This window comes from Dama dama, chromosome 18, assembly GCF_033118175.1.
Source record: "Dama dama isolate Ldn47 chromosome 18, ASM3311817v1, whole genome shotgun sequence".
Lineage (NCBI taxonomy): Eukaryota > Metazoa > Chordata > Mammalia > Artiodactyla > Cervidae > Dama > Dama dama.
In genome coordinates, this window is record NC_083698.1 from 83,608,864 (window position 1) to 83,623,090 (window position 14,227).

Sequence of the window (14,227 nt, forward strand, 5' to 3'; positions counted from 1 at the left end):
GAGGAAAATTTACTAGATTCATTTCATTTTTCTCTCAGTACCTCTAAAGTTTACTTAAGTAAACTCGATCTCCACATTTACTCTAACTAATCCCTATTCAAGGATTTTCTCTGAGAACACAACCATATCTTTTCCCAAGGACACCATTATTGATTGACTGTCTATCAGTTACAAAGCAAACTCAAAAGAGTTTACTCAGGTTATACATTTATATAACCATTTCATTCCAAGAATTGCTCAGACCTTTGCTGGCAAACATACCACTAAGCAAATGTGACATATGGAGATTCAGTTTCTCCTAAAAGATAAATTGAGGATATTTTTCTTTACAAAAGGAATTGCTGTAGGCTTTGTTCTGCCAACTCTGATGCATACCATCGAACATATTTTAAAAACATTATTAAAACTGGGACTTCCCTAGTAGTCCAGTGGTTAAGATTCTGTGCTTCCTGCATGAAGCACAGGTTCGATCCCCAGATGGGGAACTAAGGGGGAACTAAAATCCCACATACCACATGGTTTAGCCAAAAAACTTTTTTTTTTTTAATTATTAAATACTGTCGAGAAGTTCACTCTGTGAGGTACAGTGGAGAACGACCGCTCCCAAGGAATTTACAATTCAAGTGGAATAGAGCTACATAAACAACTAACTATAGCTAGCTCAAAAACTTTAAATCACCTAGAAGTAAGGGTTCAAACAGCATGTTGTTTGAAAGCAGAGAATAATACACTCTGATTAAAATATTAGTAAAGATTTGCCAAGTACCATATCATAAGAATTAACATATCAGAAACATTTTGATAAATGCTGCAGCAGACTGTCTTGGTGTCCTGCTCAGAACTCCTGCCATCCCTGAGGAACCCAAGTCCTAGTTGCTGTAGGGTGCTTCAGCTAACAATTCACACCTCCAGTCTCCTCTGGAGGCATGCCTGGCATGACTGAAGCCATCTTGATGCCATTTGTCCCACTGCAGTGGTCAATGACTGACTGGACAGGAATCTAACAGTTGCACTCCCCATCTCAAGATGGGACAGTGTTTGTGGTACAATTTACATTTCAGAATTCCCCACCATATCATGATGACACTAGACTCTTCCTGAAACTACCAGGGATAGGATTCTTCCACAGCTCCTTCTTGTTCTCTATATTGTCTCCATTCCTCAGATTTTACTCTGAAGGAGTTACAGGCCCCAGACTCTACTAGCTGGAGCCAGGAAAATATGCCTGGGAGGGTTGCAAAGAGTACTGGACCAAGTGGTGGCGAAACATGAGGCTGGATAAAGCAGAGTTTATCAATATGAGGGCACACTTCCTGCAAGACAGACTCTAATGTCCTCTCAAGAGCCTCAGTCCTGAAGCACGGCTGGGGAGGTTTTTAGATGCTTGGGAAAGTGTTAGCTCCCATTAGATGGGTACCAATACCAGAACTCTCTGGCAGTGTGTGAAAAGAGAGCAAAGGCTCAGGAGATGAGCTTGCTAGAATAGATCAAAACTCCCAGTGGACTGTGTTTTTGGAATTCCCAGAGGACTCTCCTTTACTTGGTAGATTAGCTCCTTGGTGGTCTTGGCCTCAAAGAGCAGACCCTAAGGTAACAAGCCTTGTCCCTCAAGGCAGATCTTTCCAGTTGTTGTTGTTTAATTGCTCAGTTGTCTCTGACTCTGCGACCCCATGGACTGCAGCACGCCAGGCTTCCCTTCCTTCACTATCTCCTGGAGTTTGCTCAAACTCATATCCATCGAGTTAGTGATGTCATTCAACCATCTCTTCCTCTGTCATCCCTTTCTCCTCCTGCCTTCAGCTTTCCCAGCATCAGGGTCTTTTCTAATGAGTCAGTTCTTTGCATGAGGTGAACAAAGTGTTGAAGCTTCAGCTTCAGCATCAGTCCTTCCAATGAATATTCAAGACTGATTCCCTTTAGGATTGACTGGTTTGAACTCCTTGCTGTCCAGGGGAGTCTCTTCTCCAGCACCAGAGTTCCAGAGTGTCAGTTCTTTGGAGCTGAGCTGTCTTTATGGTCCAACTCTCACATCCGTGCGTGACTACTGGAAAAACCATAACTTTGACTATGTGGACCTTTGTTGGCAAAGTGATATCTCTGCTTTTTAATACAGTGTCTAGGTTTGTCAAAGCTTTTCCTTCAAGGAGCAAGTGTCTTTTAGTTTCATGGCTGCAGTCACCATCCACAGTGATTTTGCAGCCCAAAATAATAAAGTCTGTCACTGTTTCCATTGTTTCCCCCATCTATTTGATCTCTCTAGCATGCATGATAAAGGAACCCCTGGCCAGTATGACCAAATGGAATGAGTCTGAATTGCAGTATATATAGATCAGCTGTCTTTTAAAAAATAAAAATACATGGGGCATAAGCAAAAAAAAAAAAAAATTGAAGGGAATTAAAATCTTTCCAAGAAAACCAGTGAGACTAGAAAAATGATTCTGAATTAATCAGAAATGCCCCTCCTTCTTAGAGAAAAGCAGCTACAATAGATGTGAATCCAATTCAGATTTTTATGTCAGGACCAGATCAGACCCACATCACCCAGTCCCTTCTCTATTCAACCCTATATCTCAGAGTGGATCAGGGACCTGATTCGTGAGACTCTGGAGGCAGCACAGAGCAGAACCTCTCAGTGCCTGGAAAAGCTCTTCCCCACCAGTAGGGAAAACCCTGCTGATGGGACTGAGTGTGCCATAACAAGAGCAATTACAGCATGAGCGATCACAGCCTCAAAGATTAGCACTTCTGTTATTCCATCTCAGAAGGTGCATTTGAGGCATTGACACATGGTTTGTTGGGAGGAACATAATGTTGGCCCCCAAGAAAGGTGCTCCGTAGCCATGAAAAGTATGGCCCTCCTCCTAGCAACATCTGTCACCTTTGCCATACCCAAAGTGTTGTCACTGAGGCTTTTTTCAGAATGCATTTGAGGCTTTCCTTTTAGGCAGGCTATCACACTCACATTGCCATCAACCCTATTACAGCATTTGCAGAGACATATGGAAAGAAGAGCGAGGAACAGGATAGCTTTGGGAAAAGTGAGAAAAGGGCAGAGCCAAAACTGGTTCTCACCGTTAACCCAGAGTTTACCCAGCATGGAATTCTAGAAGCAAGAATGTTTGCAAAACAGAAGAAATGTTCATTGCTTTTATATCATAAATGTCTTGAAATAATCTCTGTCCAACAGCTGTCATACCTGTGCTTGAAGATCATATAAATCAGTACACTATATACAAAATAAGGTGCTCTGAGTTTGCACTGGCAGCTCCATTCTAAACACCACACATGATCTGTCTGCCTTTGGTTATTATCAAATCTTTCCTGTTACATGTGACCACCTAGAGGGGTGGGGTGGGAGGGTGGGGGTGGGAGGGAGTCTCACGAGGGAGAAGATATGTGTATATTTACGACTGATTCACATTGTTGTAAGGCAGAAGCCAACACAACATTGTAGAGCAATCATCCTCCAATTAAAAATAAATTTTAAAAACATTAGAAATCTTCCATGTTAATAATTTTTATTTGAAATCAGTAGAGCCTATTGTCTCTTTTAAAATGCATTGAAAACAGCAAATCTGGTTTGATTTAACTTGACTTGTTCCTAGATTTGCTTATCACAGCAAAGCAGCCACAAGATAGTACCACAATCCTATGTGACTTTATGCCAACCATCTAGTCCCTCTGAACTATAAATGTGTCATCTGTAAGTCTCCTCTTGGAATTTATAACTATAGAACTGCTGACTTTTGGACCTGATATTCATGTGTAAGTTATTTGCAAGGTCATGAAAAACCCGTGTCAATAAAATTGAATTAAAGTGGTGTATTGCAGGTTTGGTTCTTCAGAAGCAGAACTGAGGTAAGAGATTGAGGGAGTTGTTTGTTAGGGATGAATACCTGGGAAGGGAAAAAAGAGGGAGCAGGATGGGGTGGAGGAAGAAAAGGAATAGCGATGCAGGACAAAGCCTCGGTCAGCCCAGTGGGGCGATCTGGAGTGAGTATTCCGAATGGGGTAGGTATAGCCAGGCCATTACGCCTGCTTCATGGTCTCTTGAAGATCATATAAATCAGTATAGTATATACAAAATAAGGTGCTCAGCATTCGCACATACTGGCAGCTCCCCTCTAAGCCCCACAAGTGATCCGTATGCCTTTGGTTATTGTTAAATCTTTCATGCTACACAGGGAGCTCAACCGGTGCTGGTGACGACCTAGCGGTGGGATGGGGGTTGGCGGTGGAAGGGAGGCACAGCAGGGAGGAGATACAGGGATACCAGTGGCTTCCTACCGCTGAAAGAAGCTGAACGCAGTGGCTTCCCACAACTGAGCAGAACCCAAGAGGATAAAAACTGGAGGCTGTCTATTTAGCACACTCTCTGCAGCGGGGCAGCAAGTTCTCTCTTGAAAGTAGATCTAGATGCTGTATCTCTGTGTCAATCACACAGGTTCAGAGTGATGCTACCCTCTGGGTCCCAGCAGCAAAAAATATTTTCTGGGAGTAGTTCTTCCTGATTTGTGCCTCTTAGATTAAGTTCAGTCAAGTATGAGTTCAAAATAATAAAAGTAGCAAATGTGTAAGCAAATAAATCAGTGTGAGAGAGAATCAGAAAAAATAATAAAATATATTGACACCACACAAAACTTGAATAGTGACTAGAAAATGTTAGCTTAAATTGAATTTTGGAAGTAAAGATATATTGAAAGCATAATTGAGAAATAAAAAGCTGTCATAGTGACTGGACAACTTCATATAATTCTCTGGAACTAGATTTTGAAATTCTAGTACAAATTGTTAGTCTTTTAGGAAAATTAATTTAGCAGAATTGGCCCAATTGAGATAAAAAGTCCAAAGAGAACTTTTAGTTCTTAAAAAGATTAAGAAAATTGTAAAAATAACTTTCATGTTAAAATGTATGAGGCTCAACTAGTTTCACAAGGTAATTTTATTGGATTTTTCAAGATCAAGAAACCCTAAAGCTATTTAAATTATTTTAAACCCTAGAAAAAAAGAAAAACTGAAAAATTGTTTTTATTAGGCAGATTCACATTTAATGTCAAAATATGTTAAAAATTGCACAAAAAATATAGAAAGATATCTTTTGAAAGACATCTCCTTTCAACAAATTAGTACAAAAATTTTAAGTGATTAGCAAGGACACTTGAAATATAAATTAAAAAACAATGTATCATGACCAACTAGCATCTACTTCAGGAATCTAAGGTGATTCAGTGTTGGGAATCCAGTAATATATTCATCACATTTAAAAAGTAAGGAGAAAAATCATGGATTTTTAATGAAAATTTGACAAAATTCAAACTCCATTTAAAAACCCCAGTTAAGGAATACATGTAAATCCATGGCTGATTCATGTCAATGTATAACAAAAACCACTACAATATTGTAAAGTAATTAGCCTCCAACTAATAAAAATAAATGAAAAAAAAAAAAAAACCAGTTAAAAAAGGTAACCTACTGAATGACAAAATATTTGCAAGTCATATATCTGATAAGATGTTAATATTCAAAATACATAAACAACTCATACACCTCAACAACAAAAAGAAACCCCAAACAATTTGATTAAAAAATAGAGAATCTGAATAGACATTTTTCCAAAGAAGACATACAGCTGGCCAACAGTTACATGAACAGATGCTCGACATCACTCATCAGGGAAATGCAAATTAAAACCACAAGATATCACCTCACACATGTTAGAATGGTTATTATCAAAAAGACAAGAAATAACTAGTGTTGGCGAGAATGTGGAGAAAAAGGAATCTTTGTGCACTGTCAGTGAGCCTGTAAATTGGTACAGTCACTATAGAAAACATTACAGAGGTTCCTCAAAAAATTTAAAAATAGAACTATCATATGATCCAGCAATTCCACTTCCAGGTATTTATCTGAAAGGAACAAAGACACTATTTCAAAAAGATATATACACCCCCATGTCCACTGCAGCATAATTTTATAATAGCCAAGACATGAAAACAACCTCACTGTCCCTTGATGGATGAGAGGACAAAGATGTACTATATATCTATACAACGGATTGTTGCTCATTTGAGAAAAAGAAGAAAATCTTGTCATTTGTGACAACATGATAGACCTTGAGGGCACTATGCTAAGTGAAGAGAAAAATCAGAGAAAATAAGTCTGAGAAAAATCAAATGCCATGTGATTTCACTTATATGTGGAATCTTAAAAAACAAACAAACCCGAAGCTCATAGCGAGAACAGATTGCTGGTTACAACAGGCGCAAGGTGAAAGGTGGGAGAGATGGGTGATGGTGGTCAAAAGGTACAAACTTCCAGTTATAAGAAAAAAATGAATCTCGGAATGTAATGTTCAACGTATCACAATAGTTAACGCTGCTGGATAACACACAGAAAAGTTGTTGTTAGTAAATCTGAGTCCTCATCACAAGGAGAATATCGTTCCTTTATTTTTTTCTCCTTTCTTTTCTATGTATTGGGTCTGTAAGAGAAGATGGATGTTAGTTGAACCTATTGTGGTCATCATTTCACAATATATGTAAATCAAGCCATCATGCTGAACTCCTTGAACGTACTTACACATTTTCCAACCTGGTACAAATCTGCTCTTGTCTTCCTGCTTAGAACTGTAATTTGCTAACATTAAAATTGCTTAACCTTGACTTTAGGGGGTATAAATGATTCAGACTCTAGGAGGAAATCTCTCAGCATTTCAGCAGACTTTTCTACTCTTTTGAAGTAAATCTTCCTCATTGCATCTTTCTGATGTAAAATCTATTGCCTTTGCTTTGAGCTTTGGCAGGTGAGAAATCCCCCTGAAACTGTGTGCTGTGGACTCCTGACAGGAAGTGAAGGGAGCTTGAATAAAGCATGGAAAATCATGACTAACCAATTCAATGGCAGACTGCTCTATGACTAGAGAGAAAATTGTAACTTGGAAGATGGCAAGGCATTTAAGGCACTTATAGGCAGTTCTCCTTTCTACACCCTTAGAACTCCATAAATTCCACCCCATGAACAAAACCAGGTTCTTAGGTTTGAACCTTTAAGCTCCTCTTGGACGCCTCCCTTTGCTCTCTCCACAACAGGTAGATCAGCTGGTCTCAGTGAGTATTTTCTCACGTGGTCTCCCAAATCCATCCCTCCATTTCTGCCTAGAACTGCTCTAATTCCATTTTGAGTCACTACTTTCCTCTGCTTCTCCCAAATATCCCATAAATTGTAGCTGGTTGAAGATAAGAAGAATGATGATCACTTTTCCCACCAAATCAAATGTTGACTCATCTGCAAAGGTCACAATACCTACCCTCCAGAGAATGACATAAAGGAAACTGGTCAGGTCAATTTTTTCTTTCAGTCTGAAAATCTTGGTTGACTTTGGCAATCCTGGCTCCTCAGCCTTTTTTGAAAGTGTCCCTGTTTGGGGCACTAAATTAAACTTTTTCACGTTTACATCAAATTCAAATTACTCACTGGCTATGTCCTCCCAGTGGACATATATCTTCTATTGGGATTATTTATTTAAAAAAATTAGAGAGAGAGAGAGAAGAAGAAGAAACAAATGAAAAGGAAAAAACCCTAGTGAGTAGAACCCAGTCAGTGGGTCACATTTAAAATCCACTCAATTCAACCACACATCAAATACTCTCTTCATTATATTCAAGTCCAAACTCTCTTTCATTATACTCAGGCTTTTGCCACTTCTCTCTCTCTTAACCCTGTATCCCATTATAGATACAATCACTGGGCCTGGAAGTGGGCTTGCTTCACTAAGTCCTGCTTGACTATTTCCACAACTACAAGGCAATTAGCTTTTGCACACTACCAAGTAACTATTTCCCAGATACTCCTTTAGTTCTATACTGACCTATTCATTCCCAGACAGTGGTTTTATCTGCAGAATTGCACTAATTAAAGATATGGTGGGTTACTTCGGAGTCCACGAACATGGAGTTGGCTGAGGAATCACTCACCTACTGAAATGGAACATTTATATAAATAAGCTAGGGAAAGTCTGCACAACATTTTGCATCCTTCCATAGACAACAGACAACACTAAAGCAAGAAAAGTCAAAGTTACTGCTCCTCTGTCTTGGGCCCTGACTTTCTGTATTGGCCATGAAGACACATTTCAGAGGATTCATCCATATTTTATTAGTTTTGCAGTTCTTTTTGTACTTTAATTTAGCTGTAATTCAACAAGCATGTTTTTGGACATGTGATGCTTAAAACCATGCTGGGCTTTGTGGGAAAGATTATTTCCTTTATTAGTTAAAAAAAAAAAAAAAACTTGAAGAAAACAGGAATGTTATTTGGCTTGAAAATGCATCATTTTTAATAATACCAGTTAGAAGTATGTACTTAGAAACTAGAGTAAGGAGAAGAATGTGACTTCCAGGCTGTTTGGTCTCTATCTGAGAATGTACAAATGTGTTCTAGTCCTTATCAGTCAGTTTCCAGTGAAGAAAACAGAAATTGTTCTAGGTATTTCCAACAAAGAAGGATTTAGTTCAGGGAATTGGTAACGAATGTGTTAGCAGGTCTGGCTGAACAACACAGAGATAGGATGTCACTCAAAGACCAAAAAGCTGCTGCCACTGAGGCTCCAGAGCCAGAAGGTTAGACTCACCACTGACCCTACTGGAGACTCAACCACTGCGACGGGGAAGGACTGGTCCGCTGCGTGTCCTGGGTCTCCAGTGCCAACTCTAAGGAGCAGCTGTCCCCAAGGTTGCTGGATCTATTGCCACCTTGAGGGATCCTGCCACCTCCAGGGCCAGGAACAGAGGAGCACTACCTTCCTCCTGCCTTTTTGTTTCACTTCCATTTCTCCTACTGGAACAGCTATCTGAAACCCAGCCCTCAAAGGAGTCTAAGAAAATGGTCCCAGTCTTCCTGAAAACAGAAGAATGCATGGAAGAGAGGGGTTGTGGTTGAGTATTAGCAAACAGGGGACTTCCCAGGTGGTGCTAATGATAAAGAATCCACCTGCCAAGGCAGGAGACATAAGAGACGCAGGTTCCATTCCTGAGTCGGGAAGATCCCCTGGAGGAGCGTATGGCAACCCACTCCAGTATCCTTGCCTGGAGAACCCCATGGACAGAGGAGCTTGGCGGGCCACAGTCCATGGAGTCACACTGAGGAGGACAGAACTGAAGTGACTTAGCATGCACACACTAGCAGACAGTCCCTGGCACACTTAGAGATTTTAAAAAGAATATAAAGAAGAAGGAATTATACCATTAAACTGGCTTATATCATAACAGCTCCAGGTTAATGCACGTCTTTAAAAATGCCCATTAAAAGAACTGTACAGAGTTTCAAGAAAAGCTTGTTTCTTAGAGAATCAGTTCAGTTCAGTTGCTCAGTCATGTACGACTCTTTGCAACCCCAAGGACTGCAGCACTCCAGGCCTCCCTGTACATCACCAACTCCTGAAGTTTACTCAAACTCATGTCCCTTGAGTCAGTGATGCCATCCAACCATCTCATCCTCTGTGGTCCTCTTTTCCTCCTGCCTTCAATCTTTCCCAGCATCAGGATCTTTCCAAATGAGTCAGCTCTGCGAATCAGGTGGCCAAAGTACTGGAGTTTCAGCTTCAACATCGGTCCTTCCAATGAATATTCAGGACTGATTTCCTTTACAATGGACTAGTTTGATCTCCTTGCAGTCCAAGGGACTCTCAAGAGTCTTCTCCAACACCACAGTTCAAAAGCATCAATTCAAAAAAAGAAAAAAAGCATCAATTCTTTGGCGCCTAGCTTTCTTTATAGTCCAACTCTCACATCCATACGTGACTACTGGAAAAACGATAGCCTTGACTAGACGGACCTTTGTTGGCAAAGTAACGTCTCTGCTTTTTAATATGCTGTCTAGGTTGGTCATAACTTAGAGACTACATAGTAAAACAGGTTATTGACTCTAGTTGGCTTTTAAACTCTACTTACTAGAAAAAATAAGTAAAAGCCAAGTTTATGTGGTATATCATTAAGCCAATCTTCAGTTAAAGAGATTTTTAATCTGAAACAAGAAGCTAAAACACATCATTCATTCATCCACTCAACAGTGTGATAAGGGATGGCTCTATCATTCTGTGGATAGATCATGAGAATACCCATGGCTTCATCTGTACCCACACAATTGAGATAATCTCCCAATGAATAATCACAGTGTACTGTAATGTGGTACAACAGACATTTGCACAAAATACAATAGAGGCATAGAGATGGAGTGAGAAAGACCATTAGAAGGCAGGAGTAATAGAACACGCAAAGCTACAGATGCATGAAAAAAAATGTGGTGGGTTTGGGAAGTGCTATTGAACTGTCTCCCAATATCAATTTCATCTTATTTCTTTTCTGTATCTCCGACCCTCCATCAGCATCCCTTAACAGTAAAAGTCTTTACAAGGCCTTGTGCACTCTGCCCCCTGCCTGCCACTTGGACTTCATCTCCTCCCCCATTGGCTTTCTTGCTGTTCAAGCCCAAGGTCTTGGCTCTTTCTGTTCCTCTGCACAGATCTCTCCACCTCAGGGTATTTTCCTGGTTTACTCCTTTGCTTCAATTAGGTTGCTATTCAAATACATGGTATCAAAGAGCCTTTCCTGACCACTGTTACTAGTAGAATTTCTCTCTTTTAACCTTAACTTTTCTTAATGGCATTTATCTCCAGCTGACAGTACACATTTATACTTTTATATTTCAATATAGTCAGCCCTCTGTGTCCATGAGTTCCACATCCACAGGCATGGAGGACTGACCATACTATCTATTTTATATTCAATATAAGAGATTTAAGCATTCCCTGGTAGCTCAGACATAAAGAATTCACCTGCAATGTTGGAGACCAGGGTTTGATCTCTGGGTTGGGAAGATCCCCCGGAGGAGGGCATGGCAACCAACTCCAGTGTACTTCCCTGGAGAAACCCATAGACAGAGGAGCCTGGCAGGCTGTGGTCTATAGGGTTGCAAAGAGTTGGACATGACTGAGTGACTAAGCACATCACAGTACAAGCATCTGCAGATTTTGGTATCTGCAGGGGTTTGGAAACATTCTCTGATGTTATACAAAAGGACGGCTGTACTTACACATACTTATGTATTTGTACATTGTATACATATCCATTCGCAGCATGTGTTACTTACCAATTATTTGTCTCCTCCCCTAGACACACATATGGGTTCAAGGACATTGCTTCATTCATATACTGTTGTTCTGGACCTCAGCACCTAGAACAGCCAAGTACTCGGCAGATACTTAACAATCACTTGCAAAATGAATTAATACATAACCAAATAAGCAAAAGAACTGACAAGTAGCAGAAAGAGTGAAGACCTGTATAGAGTACTCTGGTAGGAAAACAGAATGTAATATGAGGGAATCAGACCCTTATATTTGAGGTCAAAGAAGTGCCACCAGAATGAGTGACTACATGGGAGGGTAAGAGGGAGCCCCCATCCATTTTCCCAGGTTCCGAATTTTGCTTAGCATTGGCCCTTTGGCAAATCATTGTGGCTTTTCAATTCAAGAGGAAATGCTTTTGCTATACTTAGGAGACTTGCAAGGGAGAAACTCTACATAGTGTTACGTCAAACTTCAGCCTAAAAAAAAAAAGGAGATATTTGCTTCTAAACATTGTAGCCAGAATAAATTATGCAAAGGATAAAAATATCACAGATCTCCAGTTGTAAATCTCCTGCCCATCCTCCCTCCCCAATCATTGTCTCCCACAGTAATTTCAGGGAAATCTCTCAGAGATACATGTAGTGAAAGCGATCAGTTCTAAAGAAAAAAAGGAACGGTGGGATTAAAATTAGAATGAGACATGGCAAGTAAAATTAACACCAGAAAGGGAAAAGGGCTTGAAATCCAAGTCAGCCTGACAAGCAACAAGCAACAGCACCACTCACACATCTATTCCCCAGCTGTACTGGTAAGATTGGAGAAAGTTCTGCTTTTCTCTTTCCCAAAGAACCTCTCCCCATTAGCCACCCTGGGTATTCCCGCTCCCAAACCGTCACCAGACACTCTCTCATTCCTTGCCTCTGTCTCCCTGACTTCGAATTCAGGCTTGTTTTCCTTGGTGCCTTGCCAAGAAAAAGATGTAAATTCCACATAAATGTGAAACAGGACCGTGAAGCCCCTCCTTGATCTAATAAATTGGCTTTCCTGGCTGAATATTCATTGGAAGGACTGATGATGAAGCTGAAGCTCCAAGACTTTGGCCACCTGATGTGAAGACCTGACTCATGAGAAAAGACCCTGATGTTGGGAAAGACTGAAGGCATGAGAAGGGGATCACAGAGAATGAGATGGTTGGATGGCATCACTGACTCAGAGGACATGAGTTTGAGCAAATCCTAGAACGTGGTGAAGGACAGGGAAGCCTGGCGTGCTGCAATCCATGGGGTCGCAAAGAGTCAGACATGAATGAGTGACTGAGCAACAACCTGATTGCTTACTTAACTGGAGCACTAACACATAGATTTTTCTCAATTTATTCAACATGTAAGACACTTACCAGAGGACATCAGGGAATCTAGATTGGGAAGCAGGATACCTTCTGAGCCCCAGTAGGGCTTTGTAGGATGGTTGAAACACAATACAAGCAGCTTACCTTGTTATAATCATTATAATGATGTAAATTACTTATATAGATAAGCACAGATAAATGTGAAATTAAAATGCCATTAATGAATATCACCATGCTCTGTTCTGTTCTGTTCTGATGCACTTGAAAGCTTTTGAGAATGAAAAGGCATGTTGATGAAGATGAAGAAAGTGTACTAGAATAGATGCCTAATTAATCACTTTTCTGATTTAGTGAAAGTTCTCTTCGATTCTCTGCCTTTTTTCAAATGAATTGGGATATATAAATGCAGAGAATTACCACTACAGTAGACTTGCCAGATTTAACAAACAAAAGTACAACAAATAGACATTCAGATTTAACTGGATATTTTGTATATTATCTGGCAACTCCACTCCATGAGGCACTTGTCTTATTCAGTGTCATGATCAAAAGCATGGCTTAAAGACATACAGCTCTGTTACCTTAGTAGATAGTTTAACCTCATCAAATTTTTGCTCCTTCATATTCAGAATAAGTTACTAATAAAATTTACCTCATAGAATTATTTTGAGAATTAAATAATTCAGAATGCTGTTTCACACATAGAAAATAATTTTTTATCATCAGTACCATCATTATTATCAAGGGATGATGAATTTTTAATCAGTTAATGAAATTAATTTACAGAGGATTATATACAAGTAAAAATTCAAGCAAGTTTCCATATTTTGATTTTGTTTTGTTGTGTTTTTAACTTTAGGAATTGCTCTTGAAACTAAGAATAAAAGGTATATAAAATTATTACATAAATATTAAAAATATTGACTTTTAATTTCTATATTGGCTACCTGGGAGGAATGGGGAAGAAAAGGGAACAGGGGAAGATGAAACAAAGCAAGACAAAAACAAGCAGATGTGCTTGGTTTGGACTGCATGGTGTCTTAAAAGTTATTTTACAACCCAAAAGTTTCAAGTTGTTTTCCAACACTTAAAGCCTGGGAGAGTTCACATAAATATACACAGTTCTGGCTCCTCTGGACAAGTCAGACGCCCAGTCCTTCAGTGGAGTTGCCCTTACTAGATGGAGCATGTGCATTCCAGTTCAGCCCCTACTATCCACCAGACTCTGAGGCTTAGTGTCTTAGTTCCCATCACTCATTGTACTTGATACTGTTTTCATTCTTAGACCTCATCAGCTTCACTCATTTATGTTACCTGCTTGGCACAACAGGGGGGTCTAGGGCTGGTTTCTGATTGCATTAAACTTCCAAAATAATCTCTAACCCAACTCCAAGCCACCCAAATAAATGAAACATGCAAGCAAAGAACTGGTGGGCTTGATGAGATAAATTGACTTAAGACAAATCACCAAGACCAACAGACTGTGAATCTTTGCTCAGTTACCTCCTAGAGGAATTCTGAAACCTTTGTACCTCTTGTACATTTTTATGTTGAAATTTAAAAAATGCTGTCATGTGGTTTAACAGTTGAAATGATATAATTTCTAGCATAATGTAAGTACTGTTTTAAATAGAACTCATATCATTCCTTTAAAAGCATCTGATGGACTCTAAATAGATTTGCATATTTTCAGCATTTTATATTGAAATTTTAGATTTTAAGACTCAAAGATAGTACAGAACGCTCTCTGTGCC